Here is a 12072-nt window from a genome sequence, read left to right as displayed (position 1 = left end):
GGGATATACCACATTTTGTTAATCCATTCACCAGTTGATGGGCATTTGGGTTGCTTCCACCATGCACCAGATTTTGAATCCTGGTTAAGTCAAGTCACTTAACCTCTCTAGGCACCTGTTTCATCACATGTGACTTTCTTATGAAGAGTAAGTGAGATAAAGCATGTAGGAGCCTGACATAGATAGGGCAATCAATAAGTTGTTTCCCTTACCTGACATCAGGACCCAGATCAGTGGGCCCAACAGCAGAGCTAACCTGCAATGGATCTGGGTTCCTTAAATTCCCCCTCAAATCAGAACTGGACCCAGAGTCAGGGCAGAGTGGACACCTGCAGGTAGAGGACAAGAGGTCTTCGTTGTGAGGGAATGAAATTGGACCCTTTCTTGCCCTCCTGCCTCTCCCTAGCACACACACTTAGGGAATGGAGGTTCTGAATCAGGGCCCCAAAACATGAGTATGCCTCTGTTTCACAGCGTCTTAGGCCAATAAATATTGTGAGGAAATATCTCACACTTAAACTGTTAGAAATGCCACACATTTTGCAAATGTTTGAAAGATAAGGCACACACTGCCATCATATCCTATCGTAGAAATAAGTACTCTCCAGGCTTATTTGCAACTGTTGTTCAGATTATTCTATAGCATGCACTCACAGTACATAAAACTTGTGAAAAAATAACACTTATCATTCCCTAAATCACAGTTATTTCAGAAGGTTACATTTACATTCACTTTTTTTAATGTTCTGTAACTGTAAATGTCGCTCTCCTAGATGTCATAAAAGGCAACTTGAAAACTGAGTTTAAATGCACTGAGTCTTCTGTGCTAAAGGCACACAGACAGAGTAGCTTACTCCACATTCATACATGACCAATTCAATGGCCAACCTAAGAGCACTGACCTGGGTCTCAGGAGGCCCTGCGTGCATGCTCCTGTGGGGCTGTGGACATGCCCCTTAACTGCTCAGAGCCCCAGTTTCCTCACCTGTGCCGTCCATTCACTCAGCAGCCCTCTCTGAGGACCACAGTGAGTCACCCAGTGGGCCAGGCTCTGGAGTCACAGAAAAGAGTAAGACCTAAACCACTTATTCTCAGAAACCCACAGTCAAGCAGGGAAGTAGCTAACACACTCAATGCCTTACTATGTGCCAGGGGTTGTTCTTGCATTTCATACGTATTAGCTCATCAGATCCTTCCAACAACCCTACAAGTGCATAGTATTATTCATACTATTATTACCTTCATTTCACAAATGAGGAAACTAAAGCACAGGGTGTTTCAGTCATTTACCTGGCTAGTCAAGAGCAAACATAGGTAGTCTGGTTTAAGAGACCACCCTGCAGCCACTATAGAAAACAGTATGGAGGTTCCTTAAAAAATGAAAAATGGAACTACCGTATGATCCAGCAATTCCACTCTTGGGTATAGATCCAGAAAAAATAAAGACACTAATTTGAAAAGATTGATGCAGCGCTATTTACAATAGCCAAGACATGGAAACAACCCAAGTGCCCATCAACACACAACTGGATTAAGAAGATGTGGTACATATATACAATGGAATATTACTCAGCCATGAAAAAGAATGATATACGGCCATTTGCAGCAAATTGGATGGACCTAGAGAATATTATCCTTGGTGAAATAAGTCTGACAAAGAAAGACAAATATCAATACTATATGATATCACTTATATGTGGAATCTAAAAAATAATGCAAATCAATGTATAGGCAAAACAGAAAGAGATTCACAGATATAGAAAACAAACTTGTGGTTACCAAAGGGGAAAGGGAAGGGGGGGAGGGGCAAATTAGGGCCATGAGATCAACAGATATTATTATATATAGAAAATAGGTAAGCAACAAGGATTTACTGTACAGTACAGGGAATTATACCCATTATCTTATAATAACCTATAATGAAATATAAGCTGCAAAAATACTGAATCACTATATTGTACATCTGAAAGTCACACAATATTGTAAATCAACTAAACTTCAATTTAAAAAAGAGTCTACCCTGTTACTCACCACAGATTGTGCCCAGTGCATATTCACATAATAGACCTCAATGCGAATGACACAGGAGCATAGAGCAGAGCAATGGATTTCATCTGAATGAAAGTAAGGAAGGCATCAGACATGACTATGTATCTTGGCCAAGAAAAATGAGTAGGATCTCAGCCAGCAGGGATAGGGGAAAGAAACCATTAGGGGCAAAAATCTGGAGGTGGCAAGCATGTGACATAGTCAGGGAATGTGAAGAAAGCCCTGGTGAAAAGAGCAAGGCTACACAGGTGAGAATGAGAATAGGGCACAGGTCCACTCTGAAGGCCCTTCTAATTCTTAATCCTGTGCCTTACCTACAAATTTTATCTACAATCCTTCATTCAAGGACACACAGTGCTTGTCTATATATTAACAGTCACACTGGAGTTAAAGAAGCATATGCCTCTCTATCGCACCACCCAGATTTCCTTTAACCAGTTCATATGATGTGTTGTATATTTCATCATGCGTATTTTGAACATCTGCTATTTACTGAGCAAACACTTTGAACATTAACTCAATGCCCAGCATCCTCTTCATTCTTACTGCACCACAGGCCTCATGTCTTGCCTGCAGGCTCTGCTTTCTCCAATCCAGGTGCCCTCACCTGTGTGGCATTAATCTAATCACTCTGATTTCCTAAGCTCTCTCCCACTTCCACGGCCAACCATGCTTCCAGCGCAAAGTTCGTCCTCTTTAGCATGGTATTCAGCACCCTTCTCCATCGTTTGTGGTCTAACCTTCCACCTCATCTCCTGCCACTCCTCACCCCTGCATCCTTACCCCCTCTATCCCAAGGCCCAGCCCACACCAAACCGCTCCCCAACAAAAGAGCACGTACCGGCTGACTTTCTGACAGCCCCAGACAGCTCTCACTCCTTCCTCTCACAGTTCTCCACTCTTAACTGCGTGACAGTACTCACCTGATCATCCAGTTACATCTGAAACCCTTAGGTATGTTTCCCCAAGGTTCACCTGACCTGCTTTTTGTATGGCTACTCAGGCAACAAACGCATGCCCATCTAGTGACCATACTAAAACCAGGCATGTTAAGTTACATATATTGACATGGTTAGGTGGTCACTACTTACAAAGAAATGTATAGGATTATTTTAGAATTTAATACTTAATATTCTTAAGATATCATTCACCAAATACATATTGAGCTTACCGGGGGGAAGGTGGGGAGGGATAAATGGGAGATTGGGATTGACATATACAGACTACTATATATAAAATAGATGACTAATAAGGACCTACTGTACAGCAAAGGGAACTCTACTCAATAGTCTGTAATGACCTATGTGAGAAAAGAATCTAAAAAAGAGTGGATATATGTATATGTATAACTGATTCACTGTGCTGTACAGCAGAAAGTAACACAACATTGTAAATCAACTATACTCCAATAAAATTTTTTAAAAATACATATTGAGCACTTCCTCTGTTCCTTGCACACACTAGGTACTGGTGATAGAGTAGCAGGCAAGACTGGTGAGGAAACTGCCATGAAGAGCTTACAAAATATTCTAGGTGGAGAGACCAATCACAAAGTAATGAAATTGAAACTGTGATTAAAAATCTCCCAACAAACAAAAGTCCAAGACCCGATGGCTTCACAGGTGAATTTTATCAAACATTTAGAGAAGAGCTAATACCTACCCTTCTCAAACTCTTCCAAAAAATTCCAGAGGAAGGGACACTCCCAAACTCATTCTACAAGGCCACCATCACCCTGATACCAAAACCAGACAAAGATACAACAAAAAAAGAAAATTACAGAACAATATCACTAATGAATATAGATGCAAAAATCCTCAACAAACTACCAGCAAACAGAATCCAACAACACATTAAAAGGATCATACACCATGACCAAGTGGGATTTATCCCAGTGATGCAAGGATTCTTCAATGTACGCAAATCAATCAATGTGATTCAGCATATTAACAAAATGAAGAAGAAAAACCATATGATCATCTCAATAGATGCAGAAAACGCTTTTGACAAAATTCAACACCCATTTATGATAAAAACTCCCCAGAAAGTGGGCATAGAGGGAACCTACCTCAACATAATAAAGGCCATATACAACAAACCCAAAGCAAACATCATTCTCAATGGTGAAAAACTGAAAGCATTTCCTCTAAGATCAGGAACAAGACAAGGATGTCCACTCTCACCACTATTATTCAACATAGTTTTGGAAGTCCTAGCCATGGCAATCAGAGAAGAAAAAGAAATAAAAGGAATACAAATTGGAAAAGAAGAAGTAAAACTGTCACTGTTTGCAGGTGAAATGATACTATACATAGATAATCCTAAAGATGCCACCAGAAAATTACTAGAGCTAGTCGATGAATTTGGTAAAGTTGAAGGATACAAAATTAATGCACAGAAATCTCTTGCATACCTATATGCTAAAAATGAAAGATCAGAAAAAGAAATTAAGGAAACAATCCCATTCACCATTGCAACATAAAGAATAAAATACCTGGGAATTAATCTACCTAAGGAGGTAAAGGACCTGTACTCAGAAAACTATAAGACACTGATGAAAGAAATCAAAGACAACACAAACAGATGGAGAGATATACCATGTTCTTGGATTGGAAGAATCAATATTGTGAAATGACTATACTACTCAAAGCAATCTACAGATTCGATGCAATCCCTATCAAATTACCAATGACATTTTTTACAGAACTAGAACAAAAAATATTAAAATTTGTATGGAGACACAAAAGACCCCGAATAGCCAAAGCAACCTTGAGGGAAAAAAACGGAGCTGGAGGAATCAGACTCCATGACTTCAGACTATACTACAAAGCTACAGTAACCAAGAGAGTATGGTACTGGCACAAAAACAGAAATATAGATCAATGGAACAGGATAGAAAGCCCAGAGATAAACCCACGCACCTACGGTCACCTAATCTATGACAAAGGAGGCAAGGATATACAATGGAGAAAAGACAGTCTCTTCAAGAAGTGGTGCTGGGAAAACTGGACAGCTACATGTAAAAGAATGAAATTAGAACACTCCCTAACACCATACACAAAAATAAACTCAAAATGGATGAGAGACCTAAATGTAAGACTGGACACTATAAAACTCTTAGAGGAAAACATAGGAAGAACACTCTTTGACATAAATCACAGCAAGATCTTTTTTGACCCACCTCCTAGAGTAATGGAAATAAAAACAAGAATAAACAAATGGGACCTAATGAAACTTAAAAGCTTTTGCACAACAAAGGAAACTATAAACAAGATGAAAAGACAACCCTCAGAATGGGAGAAAATATTTACAAACGAAGCAACAGACAAAGGATTAATCTCCAAAATATATAAACAGCTCATGCAGCTCAGTATCAAAAAAACAAACAACCCAATCAAAAAGTGGGCAGAAGACCTAAATAGACATTTTTCAGAAGAAGACATACCAAGACATGCCAAGAGGCATATGAAAAGCTGCTCAACATCACTGATTATTAGAGAAATGCAAATCAAAACTACAATGAGTTATTACCTCACACTGGTCATAATGACCATCATCAGAAAATCTACAAACAACAAATGCTGGAGAGGGTGAGGAGAAAAGAGAACCCTCTTGCACTGTTGGTGGGAGTGTAAATTGATACAGCCACTATGGAGAACAGTATGGAGGTTCCTTAAAAAACTAAAAATAGAATTACCATATGACCCAGAAATCCCACTACTGGGGATATACCCAGAGAAAACCATACTTCAAAAAGACACCTGCACCCCAATGTTCATTGCAGCACTATTTACAATAGCCAGGTCATGGAAGCAACCTAAATGCCCATCGACAGACGAATGGATAAAGAAGATGTGCTACATATATACAATGGAATATTGCTCAGCCATAAAAAGGAATGAAATTGGGTCATTTGTAGAGACGTGGATGGACCTAGAGACTGTCATACAGAGTGAAATAAGTCAGAAAGAGAAAAACAAATATCGTATATTAATGCATACATGTGGAATCTAGAAAAATGGTACAAATGAACCAGTTTGCAGGGCAGAAATAGAGATACAGATGTAGAGAACAAACATATGGACACCAAGAGGGCAAAACGGAGGGGGGTGGTGGTGTGATGAATTGGGAGATTGGGATTGACGTGTATACACTAATGTGTATAAAATAGATAACTAATAAGAACCTGCTGGATTAAAAAAAATAAAATTCAAAAAAAAAAATGTTCGCCTGCGGTCCAGGCGCACGGCACCGGCAGACACGGGGGGCGGGGCGGAGGATGGAGGCAGCAGCGCCCTCTGCAAAGGTCCGGGCTGCGCATGAGAAGGTGGCGGTGTAGGCAGGCGGGCCACGTGGAGGCCGGCGGTGGCGGCCGGGCCATGGCAGGAGACCGCCTTCATCTGGCTCCCTGAGGTGCGTTCTCTGAAGTCTCTGTGAGCCGTGACCCATGGGCTTGCTGAGCAGCCGGGTGCTGCGCCCCCAGGGGCGAGCCCGAGCCCAGCAGGAGCCGGGTTCTGGGGCTGGGGGCTCGGCCCGGAGGCCGGAGACTGGTGGCGACGTGGCCGCCCACGGCTTCTGTTACTGTCCGGGCAGCCGCAAGCGCAAGCGGGGCGGCGGGGCCTTCTGCTACTGTCACCCCGATTCCGAGACAGACAAGGATGAGGAGGAAGGGGACGAGCAGCAGAGACTCCTCAACACCCCTCGGAGGAAAACATTGAAGAGTGCATCCAAATATATTTATCAAACATTATTTTTAAAAGGCGGAAACAGTGACATTAAGATTTGTGCTCTAGGAGAAGAGTGGAGCTTACACAAAATGTATTTATGTCAATCTGGCTACTTTTCTAGTATGTTCAGTGGTTCATGGAAGGAGTCCAGCATGAATATTATTGAACTGGAGATTCCAGAGCAGAATATTGATATAGAAGCACTGCAGGTGGCATTTGGGTCATTGTATCGAGATGATGTCTTAATAAAGCCCAGTCGAGTTATTGCCATTTTGGCAGCAGCTTGTATGCCGCAGTTGGATGGTTTAATACAGCAGTGTGGTGAGACAATGAAGGGAACAATTAATGTGAAAACCCGTATGTGGCTATTACACATCGGCAGGGACCTATGGACTGGATTCTGTAAAGAAAAAGTGCCTTGAATGGCTTCTAAACAATTTGATGACTCACCAGAATGTTGAACTTTTTAAAGAACTCAGTATAAATGTCATGAAACAACTCATTGGTTCATCTAACTTATTTGTGATGCAAGTGGAGATGGATGTATACACAGCCCTTAAAAAGTGGATATTCCTTCAACTTGTGCCTTCTTGGAATGGATCTTTAAAACAGCTTTTGACTGAAACAGATGTCTGGTTTTCTAAGAGGAGAAAAGATTTTGAAGGTATGACCTTCCTTGAAACTGAGCAAGGAAAACCATTTGTGTCAGTATTCAGACATTTAAGGTCACGGTATATTATCAGTGATTTGGCCTCCGCGAGAATTATCGAACAAGATTCTCTGGTACCTTCAGAATGGCTATCTTCTGTGTATAAACAGCAGTGGCTTGCTATGCTCCGGGCAGAACAAGACAGTGAGGTGGGGTAAGTATGGTACATCATAGCATTGTTCATTAAAAAATATATATATATATTTTACTGAAATATAGTTAATTTACAATATTGTGTTAGTTTCAGGAGCACAGCAAAGAGATTCAGTTTTATATATATATATTTTTTTTTCAGATTATTTTCTGTTATAGTTTATTATAATATACTGAATATAGTTCCCTGTGCTATACAGTAAATCCTTGTTGCTTATCTGTTTTATGTATAGTAGTTTGTATCTGTTAATCTCATACTCCTAATTTATCCCGCCACCCCTCCCTTTCCCCTTTGGTAACCATAAGTTTGTTTTCTTTGTCTGTGAGTTCTTCTGTTCTTTTTATAGATCCATTTGTATTATTTTTTTGGATTCCGCATATAAGTGAAATCTTAATTGTCTTTTTCTGTTTGACTTATTCCACTTAGTGTGATATTCTCTGGGTCCATCCATGTTGCTGCAAATGGCAATATTTCGTTCTTTTTTGTGACTGAGTAATACATATGCCATTGTATATAAATATGCCACATCTTCCTAAACCCGTCATCTGTTGATGGGCCCTTGGGCTGCTTCGGTGTCTTGGCTCTTGTGGATGGTGCCGCTATGAACATTGGGGTGCATGTATCTTTTTGAATTAGAGTTTTCATCTTTTTGGGGTGTATGCCAAGGGGTGGAATTGCTGGGTGTGGTGGCTCTAATTTTGGTTTTTTGTGGGATCTCCACGCAGTTTTCCATGAGGGCTGCACCAGTTTACATCCCCACCAGCAGTGTGGGAGGGTTCCCTTTTCCCCACACCCTCTCCAGGTTTACTGTTTGTGGACTTTTTGATGGTGGCCATTTTGACTGGTGTGGGGTGATATCTCGTGGTGGTTTTGATTTGCATTTCTCTAATGGTTATTGATGTTGAGCATCTTTCCAGGTGCCTGTTGGCCATCTGTGTGTCATCTTTGGAGGGGTGTCTGTTTGGGTCTTCTGCCCATTTTTTGATTGGGTTGTTTGTTTTATTGAGTTGTATGATCTGTTTGTATATTTTGGATATTAGCCCCTTGTGGGCACATCATTTGCGGATTTTCTCGCAATCCCTAGGTTGTCTTTTTGTTTTGTTTGTGGTTTCCTTTGCAGTGCAAAAGCTTTTAAGTTTTTTTAGTTCAGGTCCCATTTGTTCATTTTTGCTTTTATATCTCTTTTGCCTTGGGACACTAATCCAAGAAAATATTGCTACAGTTTATGTCTGAGAGTGTTTTGCCTTTGTTCTTTACCGGGAGTTTTGTGGTGTCATGTCTTATACTTGGGTATTTAAGCTATTTTGAAGTTTTTTTGGGTATAGTGTGAAGGAGTGTTCATATTGATTTGCATGTGGCTCTCCAGCTTTCCCACCACCACTTGTTGAGGAGACTTTTTCTCCATTGTATTAATATATTATTGCCTCCATTGTTGTCAATTAATTGACCACAGGTGTATGGATTTTGCTATGAATTTTTAAATGTATTCATTATGTTGAAAAACCAGTAACAGTATTAAAATCAAGAGCTGTTAGAGAAAAAAAAAATGTTCTAGGTGGAAAAACAAATGAACACAAGAAAAGAAATAAACATAGCCTTGGCAGGCTCCGATAAGTCCTCATCAGCAAGAAGTCATCACAGGAAAGGATTTCACAATGGGAGGGAGCTGCTTAGATTAAGTCAAGGACGGTCTCTCTGAAGAGGTGACGTTTGCACAGACTCCTGATTGGATGCACATGAGCCAGCCATGAGAGCTGGAACAAGAGCCTCTGGGACCAAGAGCAAATGCTGAGGTCCAGAGGTGGGACAGGGCTCTGTGGGTATTTGGAATAGAAAGGAGCAGAGTGTAGCTGCTTTGTAAATTTCAGAGCAGGGGAGCTAGGGCTGTGGAAACGATTCAGTGAGACAAAGGGTGTAGAGTACATAGTGGATACTCAATAAGTGCTATCTGTCTATCAATCATCATCATCAAATGAGTTTGTAGAGTTAGGAGGTAGATCATGCAGGTCACTGCAGCCCATGGTAGGAAATCTGGGTTTTAATCTAAAAAGAACTGCAAGTCATTGATGAGGAGTTTGCACATTAAGTGACATGGTCTGATTTATTGTTTTAAAAATATCCCCGGGCTGCTCAGTGAAGAGAGATTAGAGCAGGACAAGAGTGGAAGCAGGGAGATGAGTTAGGAGGCCATTATAAGAATCTGGGCACGAGGTTACACAAGGTAAAATATTTGAACACCCATCTCTTATTTTGATCTAAATACAATTCATAAAAAATGAAATTGTGGGACTTCCCTGGTGGCGCAGTGGTTGAGAGTCCGCCTGCCAATGCATGGGACATGGGTTTGATCCCTGGTCCAGGAAGATCCCACATGCCACAGAGCAACTAAGCCCGTGCGCCACAACTACTGAGCCTGAGCTCTAGAGCCTGAAAGCCACAACTATTGAGCCCGTGTGCCACAACTACTGAAGCCTGCACGCCTAGAGCCCGTGCTCCACAACAAAGAGAAGCCACTGCAGTGAGAAGTCTGCGCACCACAACGAAGAGTAGCCCCTGCTCGCCGCAACTAGAGGAAGCCCACGCGCAGCAACGAAGACCCAACGCAGCCAAAAATAAATAAATAAATAAATAAATTTATTTTTTAAAAAAATGAAATTGTATGTGCTTTCGAGTTGGCTACCCACTTTTGACAGAAAAGTTTGTGTCATCTGATGTTCATCGCGTTTAACGATGAACAAATTTATGTTGTTCTCTCAAGAATGCCACTGAGGTGCTTTCCAACACCAACGACCCATTCTGATTCTCCAGGCACCACCTGGGTGTCCTACAGGTAAATTAAATTCTGACACTACCAACCTGGAGTTAGCATCAGATTCCACAAGTTAAAGGGTTCAGTTGCACAAGACTGCCCTCGCTTCAGACGCCAGTCACAAGTCCTGAGGCTTCTGTACTTCTGACAGACCGGCTAGAAGTTGGGAGTTCCCACCACCACCCCCTCAGGTTTGATAATTTGCTAAAACGGCTCACAGAACTCAGGAAGACAGTTTATTTGCTATATTATCAACTTATTATAAAGGCTAGAACTCAGGAACAGCCAAAGGGACGAGATGAAGAGGGCCAGAAAGTGAAGGGCAGTGCATGTAGCTTTCATGTCCTCTCTGGGGATGCCATCCTCTCAGTACCTCGATCTGTTCCCTGAACCAGAAGCTCTCCAAACCCTGTTATTTAGGGGTTTTTTTTTTCCTGGATGATTCTTCATGTAGGCATGATGGGTTATTAACTCAGTCTCTAGCCCCTCTCCCCTTCCCGGAGTCTGGGGAATGAGGCTGAAATTTCCAGGCTTCTAATCAAGATTTGGTCTTTCTGGCAACATGCCCCCATTCCGAAGCTATCTGGGGGCCCCACCAAGAGTACCTCATTAAAACAAAAAACATCCTAGCATCCTTATCACTCAGAATATTCCAAAAGGATTTAGGAGCTCTGTGTCAGGAACTGGAAATAAAGACCAAATATATATTTCTGATTATGCTACACCCACCATTGGATTAATTTAAGTATTTTATCTGGTAATAACACTCTTGTTTATTGCATCTAAGGTAAAATATGTTAATAGTCTATAAAAAACTGCTCAGATCTGCTAGCATGGCATATGTCATGCCAGGTAGACTTGGTTATTTTGTAATAACTCATCGACTTCCCTGGGTATTACCCTCATAGGACTGTTAGCTTCCGAAGAACAGACCTGATGATTTTTTGTCTTTGCTTTGGCAAATGCTTAGCACAATCCCTAGTACATAATAGGTCCTCGATAAATGTTTCCCAAATGCACCAATGAATACTATGTATTAGGGACTGAATGCCTGCGTCCCCTTCCCAATTTGTATGTAGAAATCCTAACCCCCAACATGATGGTATTAGGAGGTAGGGCCCTTGGGAGATGATTATGTCATGATTAGGTCTCATCCCTCATGGATGGGATCTGTGCCCTTATAAGAGGGGGGAACGGTCTCTCTCTGCATGCACTCCCCAAGGAAGGCCATGTAAGGACATGACCAAGAAGAGGGCCCTCAACAAGGACCTGACCAGGCTGGCACCCTGATCTCCAACCTCCAGCCTGAGAAATAAATGTCTGTTATTTAAACCACCCAGCCAGTGGCATTTTTTACAGCAATACAAGATGACGGAGACATTATGGAAGCACCTTGGTAAGAAATGGCCCCTTCCCTCAAGGAGCTTGTAATCCATTCAGGAAGAAAATAGAGACTTGAACACTTAAATAATCATTCTTTTTGCAACCCTCACGGGAGAGAGATGCTGACGTGTGGTTAAAGCTCTTAGATTTTGGAGTTAACCTGGTCTCTAAGCACACTCGCTGTGTGCCCCTTGGTGAGTTACTACACCTCTCTGTGCTTTCCTGTCACTTTCTGCGAAGG

At 41.5% G+C, this 12072-nt stretch overlaps 1 pseudogene across 1 annotated transcript; it reads left to right on the top strand.

Moving 5' to 3' along the window:
- Positions 1-7888, top strand: LOC309636646 (germ cell-less protein-like 1 pseudogene; annotated as a pseudogene). Its single transcript has one exon. The product of its transcript is annotated as a germ cell-less protein-like 1 pseudogene (transcript).
- Positions 7889-12072: the final 4184 nt, after the last annotated feature.

The sequence above is a fragment of the Balaenoptera physalus genome, assembly GCF_965194825.1.
Source record: "Balaenoptera physalus genome assembly, chromosome: 10".
Taxonomy (NCBI): domain Eukaryota; kingdom Metazoa; phylum Chordata; class Mammalia; order Artiodactyla; family Balaenopteridae; genus Balaenoptera; species Balaenoptera physalus.
The sequence above is the reverse complement of the archived record's forward strand: the minus strand, read 5'-3'. Positions and strand labels throughout refer to the sequence as shown.